At 43.3% G+C, this 9614-nt stretch overlaps 1 protein-coding gene across 1 annotated transcript in view; it reads left to right on the top strand.

Moving 5' to 3' along the window:
- The first annotated feature begins 482 nt into the window (after positions 1-482).
- Positions 483-9614, top strand: part of USP45 (ubiquitin specific peptidase 45) — a 111079-nt gene continuing 101947 nt past the window's right edge. Inside the window, exon 1 of the mRNA XM_075063853.1 lies at positions 483-589. The gene's annotated coding sequence lies outside the window, so the exon portion shown is untranslated. The remainder of the gene's footprint in view (positions 590-9614) is intronic.

The following is a 9614-nucleotide window of genomic DNA, read 5'->3' as shown; positions in this document are numbered from 1 at the left end:
GTTCAGTGATGGGTTAATACCTGGCTTGGTCTCATTGCTGGGGGCCAGGGGAGATCTTGATTCAGGGATAGGTTAATATCTAGCTTGAGGTGTGTGCAGGGGGGTGGGCAGGGAGATTTGATCCTGATTCGGGAATAGGTTTACATATGCATCAATCTCATTGCATGGGGATTTTTTCATGATTGAAGGATAGGTTAAACTGCCTTTGTCTGACTGAACAGAGGGATTTTATGATATGTTAATAATAGGTGGCTAAGTCTAATTGTATGGGGGGACTTTATCGTGACTCGAGGATAGGTTTATATGTGGCTGGGCCTCGCTGCCGCCTGGCTGGAGGGCGGGCTGCATTCAGTTGTGCCCAGGACAGAAGAGCCCGAGGCCTCTTTGCCGCAGCCGCACTGGGCTTGCCCCTGGGCGAGTAGTAGCAGCTCCCGGCTTCTCTCCCGCAGTGCGGCGCAGGGGCCGGGGATCGGGAAGGTGGGTCTGAGCCGCGCGGCCGGGGGGCGGGACGGGAAGGCGCGGCCCTGGCCGAGGCCCAGCTTCTTCCGCTGCTTTCTGCTGCCGCCGCCTGGGTGTCGGGGAGAAGCCCGTGAGTGAGGGGCCACGGCCGAGCGATGCGGGGGCCGGGCGGGGGTAGCTGCGACCTGAGCGCAGCGCGGCGCCTGCTGGGGGGAAGCCCCGAGAGGGAGGCGGCCGCCTCGGGGCCCGGCTCTCAGGCTGCGTTTTCCCTGGGGCCAGCAGCGGCCTGCTCCTCTCCGGGCCAGGGCCTCTGCTCCGGCTGGACCGCAGGCGCCATGACCCCCTCCTGCCCCTCAACACACATGGGCTGGGGCCCAGGTGCTGGCTGGCTTCGGGGGCCCGCTCGACCCTGCCGCGTTAGAGCAGTAGGGCGGGTTATTCAGCCCTTGGGGGCCGGGCTGGGGGCTGATCCAGGGGTGCCTTTTGTAGGCTGGGCACTTGGCCACACTGGGTGCTTGGAGCCCGTCAGATGTAGTTCATGGTATTTCACCTGAGCCGCCATCAAATGGTGACTTGTCTGGCTACCAAGCTGGGCTGGGTTTGTACCAGTGACATGGCTGCTCTAGAAACGCTACAGCAGCTTATTTGCACTGCGGCGCAGACATTCGGGCGTAGTTAATCCACCTCGCCAAGAGCTGGTAGCTAGGTGGGTGGGAGACTGCTTCCCTCCACTTAACGTCTGCTCTGTCGTCTAGGTAGTATAGCTATGTGTCTCTCAGGGTGTAGGTTTTTCACATGTCTCTTGTGTCCCAAGGAGGGTCCCGTCTTCCAAAAATGTCAAATCCCAGGAATGAAGTTACAGGAAACTTTCTTCACATAAAGAAACCAAATTGCTTTCTGCTGTTGTGTATTGTCTCATTGCCACACAGGCACTGCTAGGGTGGGGAGAAGGATGAGGAAGTAGGTTTCATGATGTAAGACTTTGGACCCTTCCCAGTCCCCTGTGGAAAAAAATTACCTTAGATGTGTTTTAAGAAAGGCTGTATGAAACTCAGTTTCCTGTCTTAACTCTTTTTATTTGTAATAATATTTGGAAGAGTGTAACTTTTGTGTTTTGTGGGTTTTTTCTTCTAATTGCCCAAGATGACTTAATTGAGGTTTAGTTATTTAAAAAATACGGTACAACAAAAATAGCAAAATGGGAAAATGTACTTGACCTTGAAGTAATCTCTCAGTTAATTGTCTAATAATAATGGAACATTAGTATCATGATTTGTTGGATTAAAACGTGAACTACAGATTTAACTATGAAAATTACATTCATTTTATGTTAGTCAAGTTATCAGAAAGTCAATGCACTTGTTTAAAATTTGATTTGCTTTCATGGTCCATGATGCCCATTGCTGTCAGAGCTGATTCACACACTTCTGTGACATCCTAGCATTTGCCATGCTTGCGATCCCACAGCCTCCATGGAATTGCTCTGGAGCCATTCTTCTGGGAGGGAGGGAGGGAAGGGTTAAGTAATAGTGTTCAGCATGCCTCTTGTAACCTGTTAAAACCCCTTAACACAAATTCCTGAAGTGCATATATTTTTTATCTTATATTTGAAGTTTGAGAGCTGATGGTGGTGATTGGAAGAAAATCCAAAGAAGAGACTGTTAATTAGTTTGATATTTAGTATATTAGAATCACCAGTGCAGCTCTAAATGCTGTATTTCAGCAAAAATTGTTTTAATTTTGGTTCCAGGTTTTAGAGCAGCATCCACTTTATCTTGCAGTTAACTTTACATCAAACCGATGAACATGATTCATGTGACCTATAGACACAAATAAGCAACTTCTTAAAATTAAAGTAATTTTGTGCAAAATAATTTGACTAGCAAGGATGAGCAGTTTAAACTGTATCTATTGCATTGCTCAGCTTTTCTACAAGTATCATATAATTTCACATGAGGTGCTGAAATGCAGTCCTTCAAAAAAACCTCTTTTTAGCTCTTACAGTGGAGGCACATATATGCTAGGCCAGTTGCACAATATGCCTTATGAAGTTACTCTGTAATTTACTCCATTTGTAAATATTTTTGTCAGATTTCTTCAGGAAATACTTTAAAACTGGTGTTCTGTAGATTTGTTTCCCCTTGAGTTCTATGGCAGTATAGCATCTGTCTTTTGGGTTTTGCTGGTAATGTCTAAAGCAGAACAAGTTTTCCTTGATCTGGGATTGACATGTCATAAAAACAAATTGGGGCATTCCTGTATGTAAAAAAGAAAATTGGATGTAATCTTACTCTCTCGGCAACTAGTCTTTGACTTTCTGAGAAATAGCACTAATACATAGACTTTTTGTAGCACTTCACATTTCTGATTCCGTTACTGTCATTAACTAATCCTTGTCAGGTAGGTAAATATTCTCTCTACAAATAGGAAAACAGTGGTTAGTTAAATGACTTGCTCAGGGCCACACAGTGAGTTCAAGTGTCATAGCAGATGTTAGCATTCATGATTTTCTGGCTCTCAGTCCTTCAGCTTGATGTGTGACCTCTTGTGGGTCGCAGAACAGTAATTCCACAACCACAATTCTAAGGGTTTGTCTACACTGGCACTTTACAGCACTGAAACTTGCAGCACTCAGGGGTGTGTTTTTCACACCCTTGAGCGAGAAAGTTTTAGCGCTGTAAAGTTCCAGTGTAGACAGTGCACCAGAGCTATTTCCGTCATGGAAACGTGTGTTTGTTGTTGTTTTTTTAATAGCTGTGACTACACAGCCATGTTTAAGTGCTTTACCGTTGCTAGTGAAGATATGCCCTGGCCCTGTTATCTCAGGAGTTTATATGTTCTATGACTATTCTAGCAAAATCCAAATAAGACCACAATACACATCCAGTGAACTAGTTTTACCCTCTGTTATCTTAGTGTTTTCCTTTTCTTTCTTTGAGTGGGTGGGTGGGAGGTAGGTTAGTTTACTTTTGTTTCATGAAACTGTATGTTGACAGTGGTGTCAGTCTGACATAAAATACCCTAGGGCATGGCTACACTTACATTTTTGCAGTGCTGGTAGTTACAGCTGTGGTCGTACAGCTGTGTAGGGCCAGCGCTGCAGTGTGTCCACACTGACAGCGACCAGCGCTGCAGTGTGGCCACATTTGCAGCATTTGCAGCGCTGTTGGGAGTGGTGCATTGTGGGCAGCTATCCCAGCGTTCAAGTGGCTGCAACGTGCTTTTCAAAAGAGGGGGGTGGGGTGGAGTGTGACAGGGAGCGTGGGGGAGACAGAGAGAGTGGATTTTTGGAGGAGACACTGTGACAGCTCCCTGCCTTGCAAATTCTGGCCATTTCCCCCACCCCTCTCTCAATCACTCTTAAATGTAAAAAGGCTTCAGACCAGATAAGCAGCTTCTCCGACGGACTCCCTCCCCCCCGCCGTGCTGTTTGTCTCCTCAAGCAAACAGCTGTGAACATTCCAAAGCCTCGGCTCGGCTCGCTCGCTGGAGCAAAGAGCAGCTGTGTTTGGTAGCTCCGGGGAGTACCTTCCGGTTTGTTGTAGACAGGAATTCTGGGATACCTCTTAATACCCTGGAGGCCAATAACAGCGCTGGTGAGTGTCCACACCTGATGAGCAGCGCTGCATCACCAGCGCTGGATTCGCTACACCCGTAGCAGACCAGGAGTACAGCCAGCGCTGCAGCCAGGGAGTTGCAGCGCTGGCTGAGCTTTGTAAGTGTGGACACCGAGTAAGTTGCAGCGCTGTAACCCCCTCACCAGCGCTGCAACTTGCAAGTGTAGCCAAGCCCCTAGCCATTAGTCTAAAAATACTTGCCTACACTCAGTAACAAGATTTTGGCAACTTTTGGCATAATATATTTCAGTCAAAAAAATAGCTCGTGAATACTGTCACTGGGCAGGCAAGTCCGATTTCTGTGAAACATAGGAAATCACAAAATAAAGAACAGGGTGAGGAATCTGAGTAGAATCACATAGGTTTCAAACCATGAGAATGGGTAAATAGTGGTAGATGAAAGTCAAAAGTGCTATCGAATCTTTAACTGTTCTGTGGAAAGCTGAGAGAGAGAGGCAGCCATGTCTGTTTAATGTCTCGTCCAAAATACAGTCACCCTTCTAGGACTGTAATGTAATGTCAGTAGTGGACTGTGAGCTCCAATCATGGTGTGTGATGTGTCTTTGGGCCAGAAGATCTTGGATATGACACTACCAGAATTTCAAATGACAGGCTCCAATGAAAGAAGTGTTCCTGCCACTACCAGTCAGTAGTTCTGGTCCTTCTATTGCTCTAGCAGGCAGTGGGTACTTGTTTGCTCAAAAGGCTTTCATGGCTATCATGGCAGTGAAAGTCCTGAACTACTGATTGATGACTTTGCCCAGTTGCTCGCAATGATGAATGCCGTTCTTGCTCTAATTGGATAACATTTGATCCAGCAATGAACCAGCCAGAATGCCACAGGTAGCTATGAAAAGTCACCCAAACATTTCTACTTGCTGCTTATATCAGAACGTGCTACAGTTCTGCAATACTTGCAGAAGATGTGTTGATTTGGCGCTACCAGCCCACAGAAATATATTCCTTTTGTACTTTGCCAGATTTGAGGAAATGCATTAGGACCTCTCCTCCAAATACAGCTACAGAACATCTTGGTCTCTGGATGCTATATAATAAAGGTTCCATGTGCTTTGAGTCAAGCTGTACCTAAATTCTGTGGCAAGGACCTGTGGTTTCTGTGGCAACCTGGTGCTGGAAGTTCTGCAGCAGCTTCATTTAATCAGTACAGTAGCCCTGTGTTACTTGTTTTTATATTCAGTTTCTGTCCACAATGCTGTCTCCACATTTTCAGTGTGTTGCGATGATTTTGTTTACAGTATTGGCAATATAAAACTGCATCATAGTTGTTGTTGAAGTTTTTGGCAGCTGGATAGGAGCAGTTAGTGCTTATGGTGCCTGTGTGGGGGAGAGAAATCAATTTGGGATAAACACGTAATCTAAAACGCACAGTAGTGAAATATGCAGTGTAGATGTGGCCATGTGAGTCCCAGGATATTAAAGAGATAAGGTGGATGAAGTAATATCTTTTATTGGACCTACTTCTGTTGATGAGGGCTTTCGAGCCAAACAGAGCTCTTCTTCAGATCTGGGAAAGGTACTCTGAGCATCACAGCTAAATTGAAGGTGGAAGAGATTGTTTAGTAGTTACCATTGTTTAGTAGTATCATTCAACGTAGAGTGGCCAATTAACATCTGCAGTCATAGGACAAAAAGAAGGGGTTAGTGGGTTACAGATTGTTGTAATAATCCATAAATCGAGTGTGTGGTCAGCCCAGGATTTTTAGTGTCTAGCAGAGTTATGAATCTAAGATCCCAGGCTCATCCTTTGAAAGTGTTGTGGAGGTTCATTTGAAGATGAGGACAGATAGGTCAAACATAGAGTGATTGCTTTGTGAAAAGTATGAGGAGTACTTATGGCACCTAACAAATTTATTTGGGCATAAGCTTTCGTGGGCTAAAGCCCACTTCTTCAGATGCATGCAGTGGAAAATACAGTAGGAAGATATATATATACAGAGAACATGAAAAAATGGGTGTTACCCTACCAACTCTAATTAGACTAATTTGATTAAAGTGGGCTATTATCAGCAGAAGAGGGAAAACAAAATTCTTTTGTAGTGATAATCAGAATGGCTCATTTCCAACCGTTGACAAAAATGTATGAGTAACATTAGGGGGAAAATTTACGTGGGGATATAGTTTTTAGTTTGTGTAATGACTCATCCCCAGTCTTTATTTAAGCCTAATTTAATGGTGTCCAGTTTGCAATTTAATTCTAATTCTGCAGTTTCTTGTTGGAGTCTGTTTTTGAAGTTTTTTTTTGTTGTTGAGTAACTGCTACTTTTAGGTCTGTAATCAAGTGACCAGGGAGGTTGAAGTGTTCTCCGATTAGTTTTTGAATGTTATAATTCTTGATGTCTGATTTGTGTCCATTTATTTTTTTGCATAGAGACTGTCCGGTCTTGGTTCATTTTCCAATGTACATGTGCAGAGGGACATTGCTAGGCAATTGATCGTCATATATCACATTGTAGAGTGGCACGGTGAATGACCTCTTATAGCGTGCTTGATATTTAGTCCTCATGATTTGTATCTCCTGAATAATATTGGACGGAGTAGCACAATGGGCTTTTGTGCAAGGATAATTCCTGGGTTAGTGTTTTTGTATGTGATGTTGCTGCGTGAGTATTTGCTTCAGGGTGGGCGGCTGTACTTATAAGCGAGGACTGACTTGTCTCCCAAGATCTGTGAGAGGTGAGGGATCATCCTTCAGGAATAAGTTGTAGACTCTTAGATAGATGCGCTGGACGAGTTTTAGTTGGGGGCTGAAAGGACGGCTAGTTGGTTTTCTGATTACTTCGTATTTGGGCCCTGTCCTGTAGTAAGGTGGACTTCTGTGGTATATTCTGGCTCGTTATCTGTTTCTTTCACTTCAGCACGGTGGTGTACTAGTAGTTGTAAAGAACCAATTCATCAGAGATGCTTGGTAGGTATTTGTCTCTACTATTGAGGGGTCTGGAGCAAATGCTATGATTGTATCTTAGAGCTTGGACTATAGACAATGGATCATATGGGTGTCTGGATGAAATCGGAGGCATGTAAGGTAAGTAATAGGTTTCTGGAAGAGAAAACATAAAAGGAAGGCCAATCTGAAAACAAAAAAGGAGAGGGAAGCAGACGAGCAGGAAGATCAAAACGAAAAACAACAAAGTAAAGACGATAATAACAAAAAAAAAAAGAAGAACAAATAAAATAACGAAAACATAGAGCAAAGTAAATTAAAAAATAAAAAAAACAAAAAACAACAGAATATAGAGAAAACAAATAAAAGCAAAAACAAAGACAAATAATAAAAAATCACAGAAAATAACAAAACAATGCAATATTCATAAAATACTTAAAAATAAAATAGGGTGAGTGTTTATTGTGACCATCGCTTATTGCACATGGGGTTAGTGTCAGAAGTGAGATCTACTTGTGTGGACTGGTCCTGCTAGAAGTTGAATGGAGTGAGATGGGAAATTGCTATTAAAATCATGAGGTAGGGAAATTCCTCAAAGGCTTCTTTCCACTGAGGTCCAGTCTGATGAAGAATAGTCAATTCGTTGTAGCACAAGATAGGAAGTAGGTAGTGTTTAGGGTATGAGAGCTGGGAACATTGTTCTAAGATCAGCCATAAAAAGTTGCATTACTGGGCGCCTATGGACGGAGTACCGACTCATAACAAGTGCTGTTGACCCTGAAGTGTATACATGACAAACTGCTGTGCAGCTCAAAGCCGATGGTAGGCAAGATGCAACAGAGAGGGAGGTGTTTTAACTACAGAAGGTTTAGATGCTGGCACCATAGCTATGGAGTATAAGGAAAACTGTGAAGTTAAAAATATTGCCAACTAGATTTTCAGTTATGTATGAATTTTAGTGAATGTGAAACCTCTACTCCTAGATGTGACAAAGGCACAGAGATCTAGCTGTACTGGCAATTCAGGCTGCGTGCTTGAGAACCCGTATATCTGCTAAGCCTGCTTTATTGTGGATGCATGCCAGCAAAACTCATTGCAATGTGGTGTGGGACGTAAGAAACAAGACCACCATCCCCAGATATTCGGAATGGGTTGAACAGAGATATCTCATGAAATTGTCATATGAGTGCTCATGAGCAATAAAAGGACATCTTCTTTTAAGATAGACAAGCTCAGTATAGGTGATATGATATGTGGTCTTCTACCTGCACTAGACAAACAAAAGCCAATAATGGAAATAAGTCGATGTTGGCTCTGTTGGCACGCGTCTGATGCTGACTTGCTGTAGATAGTCAGTTCTCAGACTTTTGTCTTTACTTGAGATACTCCTTTTCAACATAGACAAGCTAGATGTGAGTGCCCCCCCCTGTATATAAATGAAAAACTTTTTTAAATCTATTTAAACATTATAAATAACTTGGAGGCAAACGATGTGGGTGTGCTGAGGTGACAGTCCATGACCCTCCCATAGTAATAACCTCACGAACCCCGAGGTTCCCTGCACCGCCAGTTTTTGAGAATCACCCTGCTGATAGGCATTCACTCTGCAGCAGCAACAGTTATGGTGATGCAGCTATGCATGCTGAGCATGTAGTGCAGATGTTCGCTACCGTAGACGGAAAGGTTTGTTCTGTCTATGTGGTTGATCCACTTTTCGAGTGGCAGTGCAGGTCGTATGCAAGAATTATTCCACGACATAAGAAAGTACTCTTCTGGGTTGAGGTCAACTAACACTTGGTGATCAACCCTGAGATGAACTAGTATGGTCTGATCTAATTTTAATTGTAGACTCAGGCCAAAGACTGTAATCCAGATGCTGTAACTAATTTCTGATCATTATTGTCAACATTACAAGTGAAGTGAGACAATTCAAAACATGCCCTTGTTCTGTACAATGTGGGATTAGGATGGGCACTCACGTCTTATGAACTAGGGGGATGAAGCAATAGATCGAAGATAAAATAATGAGATGATTTCTGTTCATTGTCCTAAGGGGGTTCAGCTTTCAAGAGTTTGAGAAATACTGGTGTATATGAAAAGACAGGAAGAAAAATAAGCTGTATGTATGCCAAGATAAAAATGTTTATAAACAGATTTTTTAGTTTGGTAACTGTTATTTGGTACAATTATGGACTTGACTTCTGCTATGTAAGCAATTATGTTTAGGTGATTTGAGTAGTACAATACGTATGGCCACAGATATGTATTCATTTCTAAATAGAATATTTATGGCTTGTGGAATCTGAGTAATGCCGTAGAATTCATTGCATGGACATGTGTTGGCCAAAAGTATAACTGGATTAAAACAGAACTTAGATAAAGATTCATGGAGGGATTAGAGTCATCAATGGCTGTGACTGCGCCTCACTGCCCGAGGTAGTCCCTAAACCTCCAGCTGCCAGAAAGCTGGGACTAGGACACAGGGTATGGATCATTCACTGATTATTGCTTAAATCTTCTGGAAGCAATCTGCAATGGCTGTTGTCAGAGAACACTCAGAGAATACAGGGCTAGAGGGGCCCATTGGTCTGATGGTATATAGCGAAAACTATTCTGTTATAACTTCTTAGTTAACT

Source organism: Chelonoidis abingdonii, chromosome 3 (genome assembly GCF_003597395.2).
Source record: "Chelonoidis abingdonii isolate Lonesome George chromosome 3, CheloAbing_2.0, whole genome shotgun sequence".
NCBI lineage: Eukaryota > Metazoa > Chordata > Testudines > Testudinidae > Chelonoidis > Chelonoidis abingdonii.
The sequence above is the reverse complement of the archived record's forward strand: the minus strand, read 5'-3'. Positions and strand labels throughout refer to the sequence as shown.